A 17,722-nucleotide genomic window follows, 5' to 3' on the forward strand; every position below is an offset into this window, starting at 1 on the left:
TCTCCCAGTCTACGAGTTCCACCGATGGATTGCCTACATGGAGTATCCTCAGATGCATAGGGCGAAGTAACTTCCTCGTTTTCCACTGATATAAGTAAATACTATATATTTGGATTTCGTTATGGTTATTTCTGATAACTTTAACTGATTTTTCTAATGGTGACTGCGTAAGCCGAAGATTTATTGGTAATATCGACATCCATTAATCTACGTTGGAAGCTATTTATTTTAATCTTGTCTTGTATATCATTTCTGGTGCCCTGTACCTCGCAGTTCAGGTCAAAACGGCAAACCAGAAAACATGTAATCACTTCGTCTTTTGGCACAAACAGTTTTTAAATGTTCACTGCCTCATCCAACATGTTGCAGTTGAAGGTTGATAAGTTTGTCGTATTGTACTGTCATTTTCTGGATTGCACTCAAGTGGGTATTCGGAGGTTAAGAGTGTGCTAACACGTTTTCTTCTCTGTACTTGACTTTATATATTTATTATATTTATTACTATCGCTACCGACCTGTAATTGAAGATCTCACTCGTTTCTGTAAGACAATTGCATTTCGTACCACTTACTGTATAGTGTGTAATAAAGTGTACTTGTCTACCTGTCACTTACCTCACCCGCTTGTTTGATTAAATTATCAGGCGTGGCCCAGTTACCCATGACACACAGGTGCCACACATCACGTAGCCGTATTGATAACAGGATTTATCAAACTACGAAAAGAAACTAAAGGCCACAATAGCAATGTTACTTTTTGCTAAGAGACATCAAAAAGGTTTTATACATTGAATCGAGAATACACTTAATTTTCAAGGGAACAAGGGCTTGAAGATTGATGTGATAGCCTTGGCACAATTGAACGGATTCATGATAAAAATGATATAGCAGCTATTTTCTGGACTATTACCAGTGATTGCAAAGTAAGTTAACGCACCAAACAAAAGACCGGGAAAGCATAAGCAAACACTAGAACTCTCGTCTAAGTGCATAGTGGGTGAAGCTAGCTGGCTGTGAAAATTAAATCAGCAAAACGCCATCTTGATGATAGATAAATGACAGGGTGCTTGCCTCCTTTTGTTCTATGCAAATATCCCTCATACTTACCACTCTAGTGATTTACGAGAAGAAAGGATGGCTGGACTAATCTCTGAGAATTCTTAGTTCATCCTCGGCATCTGAGTTCTGCACTATGTTGCAGATACCTCGCTTTGTAGCGCTGATGTTCCCTATTATGCCTGCGCTACAGAGACCCTGCAGTAAGCTATTTCTCATTCTCCTCTACGAAACTTAGCTTGTTCTTCCAGCATCAGAATCTGACCTGCCAACTGCAACAGAACTTGCGAGTTCTGACCAATGATAATTTAATGAACATGCTAACAAATTCCCAACTCTTACAGATTCTGCCATGGTTAATTAATGGAGTACATTTCTCCATTCGATCGGGGTAGAAGGTAGAAAGTCTCCTCCACAGACTTCTAATTATGATTGATGAGAAGGAGTGCACATACACTTATGTGGGAACTCCTCCCCCCCCCTCCCGCCCCCACTCCCCAACCCCAGTACCAAAATAATTGCTATGAGTCAGTCAGGGATCTCCTTACTAAATTGTGAAAAATATTCCAACTGGTATTCTTCGAGCCTTTCGTCATGTTTTCTCCTGTCCTTCAGATATTAGCTTTGCTAAAAGTCATTCTTTGCACTTTGCGCAGAATGAAACTGGATAGGCAGGAACGCCTTCACTTGTCACTCTCACTGCGTTAGTCTATCGAAGCACTGTTATCAACTTCTGGCGGAGATTTTGGTTCGAACAGAAACATTTTTGACGACCTATGCATCTCGCCTCATTAATGTCACCCTTCATCACATAGCTAAAAGTCCTACGTTGCAGAATATTACACAAATACACCACCAAACCAAAAGGACAGTAGCTAGAACAAATTGAATCTGCAATAGGTGATATTTGTCATTACCGGTTGCAGCTTTCGTGCAACATGAGTGATTTGATTTACTAGTCAGATCTGCATACTGCATTATTAAAGGTTACGTGACGTCTACATCCAAATGATTATTCTGCAATTCGCATTTAATTGCCAGGCAGACTGTTCTTTGAACCGCCTCAGACTATTACTTTACCGTTCGTCTTTCTGTACGAACTCTTATTTCTCTTATTGTAATACAATGATCACTTCTCACTATGAGGGTTGGCAACAGTTATTTCCACGTTCGAGTAGAAAGTTGGTGATTGAAATTTCGTGAAAAGATATCGCCGCAACGAAAAACCTTTCTTTTAATGATTGCCACCCCAACTCACTTATCGTATCCATGACACTCTCTCCCCTATTTCCTGATAATACAAAACGAGTTGTCCTTCTTTGGACGTTTTCGATGTACTCTGTCAATCCTATAGATGAGTAGGATCCCATACCGCACAGCAGTACTCTAGCAGAGGATGGACAAGCGTAGTGTAGGCAGTCTCTTTAGTAGACCTATTGCATCTTCTAAGTGTTCTTTCAATGAAACGCAGTCTTTGGTTTGCCTTTCCCATAACGTTATTTACGTAATCATTCCAATTTAAGCTATTCATAATTGTAATTCCTAGGTATTTAGTTGAAATTACAGCCTTTAAATTTGTGTGATGTATCGTGCAACCGAAATTTAACGGACTTCTTGTCATACTCATGTGGATGACCTCAAACTTTCCTTATTAATAAACAATTGTCACTTTTTTAAAAATATAGATATCGTGTCTAAGTCATTTGAAACTAGTTTTGGTCTTTTGACTTTACTGGACGAGAAATGACAGCATCATCTGCAAACAGTGCAAGAGCTGTAGAGTATGCCTTATTTTAAAACCACGTTTTAATCATTTTTTTTTTTTAGATTTACGTTTTGTAACGCGTCCATACATATCAGTAACATTCAATGAGCTCAGACAGTACTGTAGAACGCGTAGCAGTGAGTAATATTACTGTTCCCATGCTGGCTGAAGTAGCTGCTGGACCCACTGGCGTTACCAGTAGACAAAGGAATGAGAAGCTGTGCGTATCTGTGAGAAAGACAGTTACATCAGTGCATGATACATATGGAAAAGACGCCTATCCTGGCGTGAAGCAAGTGATTTTGTTTAATAAATATTTATTAAGAAAAGTCCCTTTTTCCATCAAAGATATCAGGAGAAGTCTACTACTGGCCACAAGCACTCTCTTAAAGGAATATTATGACCCAAGAAAGCAGTCGTTTCAAAAAACACATGAACAATGTTTAAGGTACTGAAGCTGTACACTTAGTTCCATTCATTTCAGTCGTAGGAGCATTCACCGTATGATCACTCCCTCCCATACCTGACGCATCGGCTAGGAAACATTAAGTGTAGTGTAGTGTAGCTAGGTGTTTATTGAAAAGAATGTTTATGTACTGTGTTTCTTATTTTCTCAAGTCGTTTATAATAAATGAAAAATTGTAAACGGTACATCGAATAAGCAAAAATTGTGTGATTATTGACTGGTATAAACATTGTAGTCGACGTCAAAGAGCCATGAGCTCTCTCTGACATCATGGCAAATATGAAGAAAATAAATACCATGAGTACAGAACTTCTCGGTTACCAGTGCTTCCACTGCAAGCAAACTGATCGCTCGCAGCAAGGATTCAGTTTCTCTTTCCGTTCTACTGAAAGAAAAGTGACGTTAATGTTACGCGGCTCTACTTCAAAACGTGAGCAATTGGCGTCATTGTGGATTTTGGCAAGAAAGCATCGCGTCGCATCTTGCAGACTGTGCTCCGTTCTGCGGACGTCGTGTTGTTCTACCTTTTGTATGAGGCTTAAAGGAACACTCATTTTATCGACGCACCCTCGTGAATCACTCGGACGTCCAGCGACCGGTTCTCCGGGCGTAAATGCGGACACTGGAAGCCTTATTCGCCCCGCCGAGTCGATCAGCAGACATGGAAGCGTCTACCTACGAACTCGGTCGTATTTCAAGAAGATGAATTGCCGTGTTTTCGTGCACATTGTGTCCTAGGGAGTGAAGAAGGGGACGCTGGCCAGCCCGACGGGAAATCACCGCCATCTCAAAGTCTGGTTCTCTGATCGGAGATGTGAAATCGCTCCTGACGCAACCGGACTACTGCACAATGGAAACGGGAAATGATCGCTGATCCTCCCGCATTGTAAATCACCCGCATACGGCCGGTACTGCGGAATGGCGTTCACCTCTGTTCAAAAAAGCAATCGACTTGTTTATGACCGGCTGTACCTGCTCCGTCGTCAGTCTTTATAGTGAATTGATGCGGTTGGAAGCATGCTGCATCGAACAGATGCAACCGAAGACGGGAATTATAGTAATTTATAGACTGATTATTGTGAATAACTGCCTCATATAATGTAAATGTTACTAATTCACCAGAAAAACAATTATCTTCTTAAGAAATGAACTCATTATCCATAATGTTATGCTTATTACATTCATATTAATTTCACTTGCTTTCTTTTTATTATTGTTTCTTACGTGGTGCTACACTGGTGGCCATTAAAACTACAGCTCCAGCTACTGTAGCAAATAGCGAAATTTTACTTACTGTGTGCATACAATGTAACAGGAAGAACACGCGACTAAATTTGTAGGAGATTTGGCAACCTATGACCAGACGTTTTCAATGGGTGAGACATCTGGAGAACGTTCCGACCAGGGCCACAATCGAACACCCTCTTCATCGAGATGGGTGAGGAAAACAATGACAACATGCTATCTTGCGTTATCTTGTTGAAATACAACGCCACGCATACATGAAGATAGGGCTCCGCCACCAGTGTTAAGGAGGTAAGCTACGTATCCTCGATTCTGGAACCAATATGCAGTTTTTTTCAGTAAAATAATGAACAAATTATAAAACTGACAATAGACCTTTATTGTACATCATGAATATTGCATTAAGTGTTTTTTATAAGTAAGAAACTTGCACCCAGAGCACACTAGACGACATCGATGAAAGTCCTTAGCGGAGTGCAAAGGCACTCTGGACGCTACAATTTTCAACCTGGAACAAAATTTCAAGTCCTGCTTGGAAACTGATGATATCATCTAAAATAGTACGCAGAAATATACATAAAAATGGTTTTTAAATAAATGACGGCACTCTGAAATAAAAGCCAATTGTTTCCGCAATAAGTCGCTATGAAAAAGTGGACCAAAAACAGAAATTAAAACATATCGCAAAAATTCTACCTACTACAGTAGAGAAAATAACACCGACTCACAAGTTACAAAAAGGCACATTATAATTGCATATTTTATTAGTTATAACTTCCGTCAACTTGAAAAATCGTTTAAAGTATCAGCTTGTGTTTTTTAATATTGAAATTGATCAAACCTTTAATCGGCAGTGCCAGCATCGTAAAGTTGGTCATTATATAGCCGATGTTGAAACACTATCATTTTGACGAAATCTTTTTCAACAACTGGCTTCTGCTTACGAATCAAAGGGTTTTTTTTATTTTTACGCTATTGGGATTACCTATCGAACCTTTCCTATCCGTATAAAAAAGTTTGTTTGCCACTTTCAAGCACTCACGTTCTACTTCGTATAAAAAGCAAGCAAAGTGACAAGTTATGCAGACGCGAGACAAGCACGTGCTTTCAGATTTCTTACCATAAACGGAACATGTTACGAAGAGAAATCTTGATGAGAATAGTATTTTAGTTGATACTAACGCCCTGTGTGATACTGTCCGAAACTAACAAGAAGCCTATTCCGTCCTTAACTATTATAATATTCAATCGATTGCATTCGAGCGCTCGAATGTGCCAGACTCGCATGCAGTAGGTGGTGGTTTCAAAATATTTTAACATTTGTAGCTAACATCATATGAATGAATTTTTAAAATAGACTAAATAAGGAACATTTTAAGCCAATGAAAATTAGGATGAATAAATTTCTACCCTGGTATACTCCCTTAGCACAAAAGAAATGCAACACGTTCCAAATTACCGACTTTGTGAATCAAAGATTACCTTATTGGGTACGCAGTGGCATCCCACAGTGTCATGCCGGCAACGTGTTGGGCCAGTGAGGAAATGACGAATGCCACCAGGCAACGTCAACCTCCTAGTGGGCCCACACAATATTCGCCCTCAATGATGCTACACGATGGATGGGTTGCCGTCCATGATCCTCTCTCTGGCGTCACGTGAAGGGGAGCTGCTACAATGATGGACTTGCTGACACTCCGTGGTGCTCCAGCTGTATTCCCATTCCAAGTCCATTTCCTTACTCAAGGTATTTGGCCCATAGCCGTACTAGCCCACACGGGAGAGAGAAATATATCTGTCCCCTTGGATGCTAGTCACGTGTGACCACTGATATCAAGCATGGTGTTGAGTATGGCTCTTCTTAATCCATCATTTCCATATCCTTTGAATCCGACCAACGCGAGCAGCAATATTGCGGAACGATAAACTGCAATCCCCATAGGCAACGGTCCTGTCACTCCAAATTTCGACACTTGTTTGTAGTCGTTTCTCCAAATGACAAACACTCACATGCGGTTTTGAATGAGAAACATGCTGCGCAACCTTTTCCTATAAACGGTGTGTGGAGGGCGTTACTCCTGCCTACACCCGTACCATACACTTAAGGACGAAAGTAACTGTCTCACGATGTGTCACTGCCCAGTAACATAGCTCGATGAAACTTGAAGAACACATAGAAAGAAATGATATAATATAGCATAGCTAGTGACTGAAAGACATAAGCAATGAGACGAACAGAAATGACACTTTCATTCAAAGACACTAATTACATTGAAGTCACAGTGCTTCATTATGGTCGCCTGGACGTTAGAAAAGGCGGAAAATGGTTTTTAACAGGGCGTATGAGCACCACGGACGGCACTGCATGCTCGGCAGCGTGCTCCCATGCTGACAACAAGGTAGGCAGAGAGTTCTTATGGACTCAGTTTTCGTTCCATAGACCCAAAAATGAGATGATTCTCGTGGGTGTGGAACATGTCAGAAAATATAACAAAAACATTGAACATCTGATTATAATACTCATTTCCCTGATCATTTGTCAGCAGATTATTAAGATACGTGAATACATTACAGTAAACTGGAACTGCTAATACTTACAGAATCAATACACTGTCAGAATGAAACATAATTACGTACTTTCAATAAATTTATCATGCACAGAATACCTAATCTTGACTGCTGTGGCCAAGTGCTGTCAAAACTGATATATAACAGTTACTTTTACTTAAGCTGGTCTAACTGTCCCTGTTAACAGATTCATCTATAGAGTAGAAGTAGTTGCCTAGCAAAAAGTCTTTCAGACACTGTTTAAATAGTGCTTTATCTCAAAACCAAGTTTTTAATAGTTGCTGGCACTTTACTGAGAATCTGTGTTCATGTATTTTGGATCCCTTTTTGGACTAGCATAAGTGATTTTAACTCTTTATCTAGATTATTCTTATTCCTAATACCGATACTATGTATTGAGCTCTTTTTGCGACCAGCCACTAATTCCTCTCCTGTGCCAACCTCTTCATGTCAGAGTGGCACTTGAAACCTACGTTCTCAATTACACTGCTGGCCACCGTAAATGCAACACCCTGAAGGAAGCATCCGAATCAAGTGAAATTTACACCATGGGTTTGTAGCGATGAGATATGCAACTGATTAGAATTTCAGCGCAGACGCACATCACGCGCGCCCGTGGCGCCACCTCATAGCGCCATTTAAGGCTTGGCGATTTCGACGAGTGTACGTTCGGCACGCGTGTTTACCTTGTGGTTGTTTCACAAGACGATCAGTGATGCCTCGTAGACAACAGCGAACATCGTTTGATCAAGTATCCGAGTTCGACAGGGGAAGGGTAGTGGCTTACCGAGATTGTGGATTATCATACAGAGAAATCGCTAGTCGTGTTGGACGAAACCAAACAACTGTAATGCGGATATGTGACCGTTGGATGCAGGAGGGTACGACGGACCGACGTGGTCGATCGCATTCACCTCGGTGCACCACTGCACGTGCTGATAGGCAAATTGTGCGCATGGTAGTGACGGGTCGCTCAGTGACATCCCGAACCATAGCACAGCACATTGCGTCTGTAACGCATCATCCAGTGTCTGCGCGTACCGTTCGACGCCGTTTACAGCAGAGTGGTCTGTCCGCAAGACGTCCATTGCTTCGTCTACCATTGACGCAGAACCACAGACGTCTCCGTCGCCAATGGTGTGATGACAGACGGATGTGGACGGCAGAATGGAATGACGTTGTCTTTACTGACGAGGCACGCTTCTGTCTGCAGCACCACGATGGTCGGATTCGAGTGTGGAGACACCGTGGAGAGAGGATGCTGGACAGCTGCATTATGCACCGCCACACTGGTCTTGCACCGGGTATTATGGTATGGGGCGGTATTGGATATTACTCTCGCACGCCTCTAGTACGCATTGCCGGTACTTTAAATAGCCGGCGCTATATATCCGAGGTGCTGGAGCCAGTTGTCCTTCCTTACCTTCAGGGCTCGGCCACAGCCATATTTCAACAGGATAATGCGCGACCACACGTGGCACGCATTGTCCAAAGGTTCTTCGTCAATAACCAGATTGAAGTGCTTCCCTGGCCGGCTCGCTCTCCGGATCTTTCGCCGATAGAAAACATGTGGTCCATGGTTGCTCAACGAGTGACCCAGATTACATCCCCAGCTACCACACCAGATGATCTTTGACAACGTGTGGAAGCTGCTTGGGCTGCTGTAACCCAGGAACACATCCAACGTCTCTTTGACTCAATGCCGAGACGTGTGGCAGAGGTGATCTCCAACAATGGCGGCTACTCTGGCTACTGATCAGGAACCACATGTCACAGACGTCTGTAAACGTAATCATTTGATACTTGGTCAACATGTTATCTACAAAATAAATTTTGTTGTGCTACCTCTTGTCTTTCTTGGTGTTGCATTTACGGTGGCCAACAGTGTATTTGCTGGGTCTATTCCAATCCCTGTCTTCCTCTACAGTTTTTGCCCTCTACAGCTCCCTCTTATACCATTGAAGTTGTCGTGCATCTGACCTTTGTATCTGCACACCGAGTGTACTAATAATGTGTGCAAACTTAGCTTACCACTTAGCGCGCAAATGGACAAAACATGTGAACTGTCTTCTCAAGCCCAGGGTGTCAAATAGTCATTCTAAGCAAATATAAACCTGCCCCTGATAGGCAGCTAATATGTGGCGCGGATCATAATAAAAATCATTAGAAATGCTGCTGTCGTGTACCTAGAATGCATGAATTAATAAAAGTGAAAGTTTGGGGTCCATTCTAGAAAAACAACACAGCTATTCCCTATTTTATTCTACATATAATTTATCAACTGCTGCTTTCAGGGGTCAAGTGATAACAATCATGTTCAATTACTTTTAACACTCAGTAACAAAATATTTAATTCTTGGACATATTGAAATGACGATTATTAAAATCGTTATCTCTACACACGAAAATTTTTTATCACAGTACAGAATGATTATTAAAAATCTCCATTAGCTCATTTAAATCTACGTTGTTGTACCTGGTCAATGCACTGACTTGGTGGAGAATAAATTTACTTTCTGAACCAATGAAATACTCAATGTGAGTGTAGGTTAGTATCCTAGCTTTTGATGTTCAATGGTCAAAGCATACGCAAGTTGGAATGAGCAAAATCTAGACTAAACATTTACAGTGGCCTAATGCGCGAGGGTACTTTACCAAGCAGCATCTGCAACAGTTTTGTGTTTGTGCTGGATCTGAATCGCTAATTCCCTACTCTGACCTTGACGGAATTCACTCAATCTGAACAAGGTGCCCTCATGCTGGCCAAGAGGTAGGCTGTGAGTTCTTATGGCAGAGAGTTGTATTGTTACATCAGCGCTGTTGACAGCTGCTGGATGGTCTTTGGTGCATGTGAACACTTTGCTGTACAACCGCAATATGCTCTATGAGATTTTAGACGGCGGAACAGGCAGGCCAGTCAGTCCACAAAATATCCTGTCATTCCGGAGCTTGTCTACCAGCGCTGTTCGAAACGGTCACGCATTGTCAACCGAGGCACATGGGAAAGGATTGTCAGCCAGTCGCTGCTGAACTCTAGGTTTCCCACGGTCTCAAGTAAAATTTCCAGACTTTGCAGCAGCCAGGTGTATCGGCAAACATCAAACACCTAATTGTCAATTGCAAAGTGACATTCCGCCAACGGCCTTGCCGCAGTGGTATCACCAGTTCCTGTCAAATCACTGAAGTTAAGCGCTGTGAGGTTGGGCTAGCACTTGCATGGGCGGCCATCCGGTCTGCTGAGCGCTATTGGCAAGTGGGGAGCACTCAGCCTTTGTGAGGCAAACTGAGGAGCTACTTGACTGAGAAGTAGTGGCTCCAGTTTCAGAAACTGACATACAGCTGGGAGAGAGGTGTGCTGACCACATGCCCCTCCATATCCGCATCCAGTGACGCCTGTGGACTGAGGATGACAATGCGGTCGGTCGGTACCGTTGGGCCTTCATGGCCTGTTCGGGAGGAGTTTAGTTTTAGTTTTAAAGTGACATTCCCACGAGCTGGCTAAAATGTTTATCCACAGCTCATCCAGTTTTATTGTTTCTGCATCCGGTTCTTTTCACACTGCGTGAGGGTGACCGGCGAAACTGCAGACTTCTGCTCCTAAGTGAAAAAGTCGGGTCAATACTGGGCCATTGACGAGCACAATCAAATAGACTAAATCCCGTATCATGTCTCTGCCTCAACAACCGCACCCCATGTTTCAAAAGGCAGACAATATGGAAATATAGTTCTGGGATACTTTAACAAAAGAGGAGGGCCTGGGCAAGTACATCAGCGTTGTTCTCTGGTCCGCTAAGCCGGTTCTTATAATGTGTCCGGCCGCGCCGTCGAACAAGGCAACAGTCGCTCTCGCCCTGCGGAAATTCCAGTGGCCTTAGCCCAGCCCAGACCAGTATTCGAGGATTAAACGTGCAGTAAGAATCCAATCCTCCCCCCATGAACCATGGAACTTGCCGTTGGTGGGGAGGCTTGCGTGCCTCAGCGATACAGATAGCCGTACCGTAGGTGCAACCACAACGGAGGGGTATCTGTTGAGAGGCCAGACAAACGTGTGGTTCCTGAAGAGGGGCGGCAGCCTTTCTGTAGTTGCAGGGGCAACAGTCTGGATGATTGACTGATCTGGCCTTGTAACATTAACCAAAAGCGATCGGTTGGTAGGACATGTTCTGAGGCATCAAGGGATCACCGATTTAGTATCGGAGGGCAGCGTGGAGGGTAAAAATCGTAGAGGGAGACCAAGAGATGAATACACTAAGCAGATTCAGAAGGATGTAGGTTGCAGTAGGTACTGGGAGATGAAGGAGCTTGCACAGGATAGAGTAGCGTGGAGAACTGCATCAAACCAGTCTCAGGACTGAAGACCACAACAATAAAGAATCCAATGCTAAATTAAAATGAACAATATGACAATCAAGACGTTAGTAGTGCAAGAGACAAGGATGACCCATAATCCCGTGTTGTAATATCTGTGCCATAAGTATTAATAAAATCTGAAAGATATGATATAACAAGCATTACTCAAGGTGGACTTGATTACAGCCCGATTTAAGTCAAATCATTTAATAAAAGATGAAGAGGCAGTCGGTGAGTTTCCTGCCACCTTTCGCAATTATCTCATAAAAACTGAGAATTAATACTACAACTCTTTGATTAGTGGCTCAATGAATAGCAGATAGTAAGTTTTCAACGGGCAGCATGACATGGTCCTCAGTTTCATCGAATAAGATTTGCACATTAATTTCTGCGAAGATGCCCATGCGCATGACTGAGCATAGGCTCACATATAGTTTTATGCACTACATTTTTGCATGACCAGAGAACTTAACCCCACTTACCCCTTTTTTCTCCCTCTTCCTAACAATAAAACTATTGAAGAACTGCAGCAATGTTGTACTAATATCAGAAGACAGTTGGGATTAAATTTTTACGCGTACGAACTTCCAAGTTTCTTAAATAATTTTCAGAGGATAAAGAAGGATGGAAACAGTCTAAAAATGGCAAGGAGTTCTAAAAAATTCCAAGTTACGTTTAACACAGTCTCAGTGGCTCGTGTTGGGAACTGATTTCGATTAAGAATCTGTGAAACGCGCCTCCGGTCCCCCTGAATGAGGATCTATTCCCGACCAGATTCTGAAGTCGTTTCATGGCCACGTCTACTATTACAGCAGTGCTTATAGACACGCTCATCAGTGCGCCGGGAAACACCAACAAATCCAGCATCTTGACACACCCGACGGCCATTGGCACGGCCAAATACGATTTTCCCTCTCTACCTTTCTGTCACCTCCTTACATTTAGTCATGTGTAAGTGCAGTGTCTGTTTGGAACATAAATGCCCCACTGATCGCCGTTTCTTTACGCTCACGTAAAGGCAATGTTAGCGCGGTCGAGCACGTGAATCGATCGCTGCGCCATCTGTAAAGGCTTAATGATTCACCTGCACGTGTGTACTTGGGTGACTGTTTTCTTGTTCGATGAGCATACTTCCTTGGAATAATTCTGAAATTACTTTAAATCTGTCGATACTGGTTCTTCAGAGCAACAAACTGAGTTCTGTCTGGAAGGAAGTACTGAATCCGGTCATAAAACTGGTCAGATACTCGGTACCTTGTACATTATTCACCAAACTACAGTGCGGAACTGTATCAAATGCGTTCCTGAAGTCAAGGAACATGGCATCAAGCTGGCTCTCCGATGTTCAGATGTGAAGAGACTGAGCTGAGTCGCTAGATCACTATTTGAGCAATCCAGTTTGATTTTTATAGAGGAGGTTTTCCTCGATTTGCAGTCGTGTTATGATACTTGAGAAGCAAACATGTTCCGTAACTCTACAAGAGATTGGCGTCACTGACATAGGCTTATAATTTTCTGCATATGTACTACGAGTCTTTTGTACGTAATGTATGCGCGTTAAATGGACTCTGTTTGCTGGCCCCCACTTCTGTCTGTGCAGTGGAATGAGAGGCAGCTGGTCGGCAACATTTCGCCCAACTCGATTCATTGCCTCTGGCGCGGTTCATCATTTCTCGTGGACTGTTATTGCTGTCATTGACTTGTGCTTGTTATCGAACGACTGAGTAATTACCTTGGCAGTGGGCCCATACACATTCCCCAATATGTGGTCGACTCCAATCTATGACTAAAGCAATGGCGGCTTCGGCAGTTGCGCAGTACTACATTAGCGAAATTGCAGCAAGACGTCGATTATCGACAGCTGCTTTCTACGGACACTTTGTTCTGACGTTGGCCTCCAGCATCAGCTGGTGCACATCTGTGCGCAGTGATTATTCATCTGCAGGCTACGCGGAAGGTATAACAATCGTTCTCCATACTGGCTGAACCGAAACTATCGCGCGGCTCTGCTTATTGCCATGTCTGCACTGAGACATTAATAAAATTCTATCAAAATTCGTCTTCGACAAACTGTATTACTCGTTGAAATACTGCTCTGTAATATTCACAAACATTCTGTTGCATTTGTGTAATTGAATAGTTGTCGTTCCGGATACGTCTCACTTTGTGTTGTGCTTGGGCAGTGCTTGGAACATTGATACACGTCACTCCGCGCTCAGGGCAGTCTTTCATTTTAAGCACGAAACAACGTATTGTGCTTATCAGGCAACTTTTGTTTTCTATTTTCATGAGGTTTTAGGAAACAGTCAAAACAATGATTGTGAAACGAAGGGTGACAAGCATAAATGCTCATGACCTTCTTTGAGAATATAATCTCGTTTATTTAGATCGGAATGATTTAAAAAAACACTGATAGTTGTGGATTTTCCAACAGTGACTGAAATTTGTAGGGCACTATCATTCTTAAATTCATATTTATTATGCAGGTGTTTTACAAATAATGTGAGGTTGGGAACTCATACCCATGTCTGCTGACAATGTTCCCACCACGACTCAAGTCTTTCATAGACACAATTCACATATGTTTATTTTGTTCGTTACAGGTGGAATTTGATCAAAACAAATATTCACTGCCAGAAAAAAATAGTCACTTGGATGGCGTCGCCGATTTCGATATCATTTTGGTATATGCCACCTGGAGGATAATAGATGTACGGATAATTGTTTCTACTTCTTCCTCCAACAGAGAGTGTGGTGGCGTAACTACAAGAGTGCCATATCTGTCTACCCTTTAATAGGGGATGATTACAGCCAGACGGCTTAGTGTGGTACAAACGTCTGAAGCGAGCAGCCAACCAGGCCACGGAGACACACCAGTATTTCTTACAGCTAAGAGAGCGAGTTCGAAGGGATCAAATTGTAGCCTTCCGAGTGGAACGATAGTCCATTTGGATAATTGCCTCACACGTTGGTGGTGCAGCGTCAGTTGTGCAACGCGCCTGGTATCAATGGTCACATGAACTTATACACTACTGTTGTTGTTGTGGTCTTCAGTCCTGAGACTGGTTTGATGCAGCTCTCCATGCTACTCTATCCTGTGCAAGATTCTTCGTCTTACAGTACCTACTGCGACCTACATCCTTATGAATCTGCTTAGTGTATTCATCTCTTGGTCTCCCTATACGATTTTTACCCTCCACGCTGCCCTCCAATACTAAATGGGTGATCCCCTAATGCCTCAGAACATGTCCTACCAACCGATCCCTTCTTCTAGTCAAGTTGTGCAGCAAACTTCTCTTCTCCCCAATCCTATTCAGTACCTGCTCCTTAGTTATGTGATCTACCCATCTAACCTTCAGCATTCTTCTGTGGCACCACATTTCGAAAGCTTCTATTCTCTTCTTGTCTAAACTACTTATCGTCCATGTTTCACTTCAATACATGGCTACACTCCATACAAATTCTTTCAGAAACGACTTCCTGACACTTAAATCAATACTCGATGTTAACAAATTTCTCTTCTTCAGAAACGCTTTCCCTGCCATTGTCAGTCTACATTTTCAATCCTCTCTACTTCGACCATCATCAGTTATTTTCCTCCCCAAACAGCAAAACTCCTTTACTACTTTAAGTGTCTCATTTTCTAATTTAATTCCACCAGCATCACCCGATTTAATTCGTTTTGCTTTTGTTGATGTTCACTTTATATCCTCCCTTCAAGACACTATCCATTCCGTTAAACGGCTCTTCCAAGTCCTTTGCTGTCTCTGACAGAATTACAATGTCATCGGCAAACCTCAAAATTTTTATTTCTTCTCCATGGATTTTAATACCTACTCCGAATTTTTCTTTTGTTTCCTTCACTGCTTGCTCAATATACAGATTGAATAACATCGGGGAAAGGTTACAACCTTGTCTCACTCCCTTCCCCACCACTGCATCCCTTTGATGCCCCTCGACTCTTATAACTGCCATCTGGTTTCTGTACAAATTATAAATAGCCTTTCGCTCCCTGTATTTTACCCCTGCCACCTTCAGAATTTGAAAGAGAGTATTGCAGTCAACATTGTCAAAAGCTTTCTCTAAGTCTACAAATGCTAGAAACGTAGGTTTGCCTTTCCTTAATCTAGCTTCTAAGATATATACACTACTGGCCATTAAAATTGTTACACCAAGAAGAAATGGAGATGATAAACGGGTATTCATTGGACAAATATATTATACTAGAACTAACATGTGATTACATTTTCACGCAATTTGGGTGCATAGATCCTAAGAAATCAGTACCTAGAACAACCACCTCTGGCCGTAATAACGGCCTTGATACGCCTGGGCATTGAGTCAAGCAGAGCTTGGATGGCGTGAACAGGTACAGTTGCCCATGCAGCTTCAACACGATACCACAGTTCATCAAGACTAGTGACTGGCTTATTGTGACAAGCCAGTTGCTCGGCCACCATTGACTAGATGTTATCAATTGGTGAGAGATGTGGAGAATGTGCTGGCCAGGGCAGCAGTCGGACATTTTCTGTATCCAGAAAGGCCCGTACAGGACCTGCAACATGAGGTCGTGCATCATCCTGCTGAAATGGTTTCGCAGGGATCGAATGAACGGTAGAGCCACGGGTCGTAACACATCTAAAATGTAACGTCCACTGTTCAAAGTGCCGTCAATGCGAACAAGAGGTGACCGAGACGTGTAACCAGTGGCACCCCATACCATCACGCCGGGTGATACGCCAGTATGGCGATGACGAATACACGCTTCCAGTGTGCCTGCACCGCGATGACGCCAAACACGGATCCGACCATCATGATGCTGTAAACAGAACCTGGATTCGTCCGAAAAATGACGTTTTGAAATTCGTGCACCCAGGTTCGTCGTTGAGTACACCATCGCAGGCGCTCCTGTCTGTGATGCAGCGTCAAGGGTAACTGCAGCCATGGTCTCCGAGCTGATAGTCCATGCTACTGCAAACGTCGTCGAACTGTTCGTGCAGATGGTTGTTGTCTTGCAAACGTCCCCATCTGTTGACTCAGGGATCAAGACGTGGCTGCACGATCCGTTACAGCCATGCGGATAAGATGGCTGTCATCTCGACTGCTAGTGATACGAGGCCGTTGGGATCCAGCACGGCGTTCCGTATTACCCTCCTGAACCCACCGATTTCATATTCTGCTAACAGTCATTGGATCTCGACCAACGCGAGCAGCAATGTCACGATACGACAAACCGCAATCGCGGTAGGCTACAATCCGACCTTTATCAAATTCGGAAACGCGATGGTACGCATTTCTCCTCCTTATACGAGTCATCACAACAACGTTTCACCAGACAACGCCGGTCAATTGCTGTTTGTGTATGAGAAATCGGTTGGAAACTTTGCTCATGTCAGAACGTTTTAGGTGTCGCCACCGGCGCCAACCTTGTGTGAATGCTCTGAAAAGCTGATCATTTGCATATCACAGCATCTTCTTCCTGTCGGTTAAATTTCGCGTCTGCATCACGTCATCTTCGTGGTGTAGCGATTTTAATGGCCAGTAGTGTAAAACCTATGGACGAGGTTCTGGACATCCATACAGGTCGCCAGAATATTCGTATTGTAGGGGCAGCAGTGGCAGATCGTACATATACCACAGTACAGACAATAGGGTTTGCGAACCAGACGTCTCAACACGAACCGTTGCGACCCGGTTGTTAGCAGTCGGAGTACGCGCACGCACACCTCTAGCCCATGTCCCACTCGTATTAGAGAGTCGACGTGCAAGGCTCGACTGGTGCCGTCACAGGATCACTTAGAAGATGGAAAGACGCTCCGTGGTTTTCAGTGATGAAACCAGATTCTGCCAAGACGCAAGTGAAGGTCGTTCACGCGTACGAACTAGACCTGGTGAGCACTGTCTTGTACACTGCATTCGTCCAAGATTCATTGGCCCCAACCGAGGCCTTATGGTCTGGGGTGCGGTAAACTATGATACAATTCTCGTTAACCTTTGGTGCTCCTGGAAGGGGCGCCAACCAGCGCTCAGCACACGCAGCATGTTGTTAGACCCGTTCATTTGTCGTTGTTGCAACAGGAAGGTAATGTGTTGTTCCAGCAGGATAATGTTCGCCCGCCTACACACTGCCCGTGAAACTCTACGTGCTCTGTAAGACATGCTGCAAGTTCCCCTGACCAGTAAGATCTCCTGACTTGTCTCCAATCGAGCGTATGGGGAATATGATGGGACAAGAAATGACTCATGCGATTCGTCAACCAACAACTCTTCAGA

The sequence above is a fragment of the Schistocerca piceifrons genome, chromosome 3 (genome assembly GCF_021461385.2).
Source record: "Schistocerca piceifrons isolate TAMUIC-IGC-003096 chromosome 3, iqSchPice1.1, whole genome shotgun sequence".
NCBI lineage: Eukaryota > Metazoa > Arthropoda > Insecta > Orthoptera > Acrididae > Schistocerca > Schistocerca piceifrons.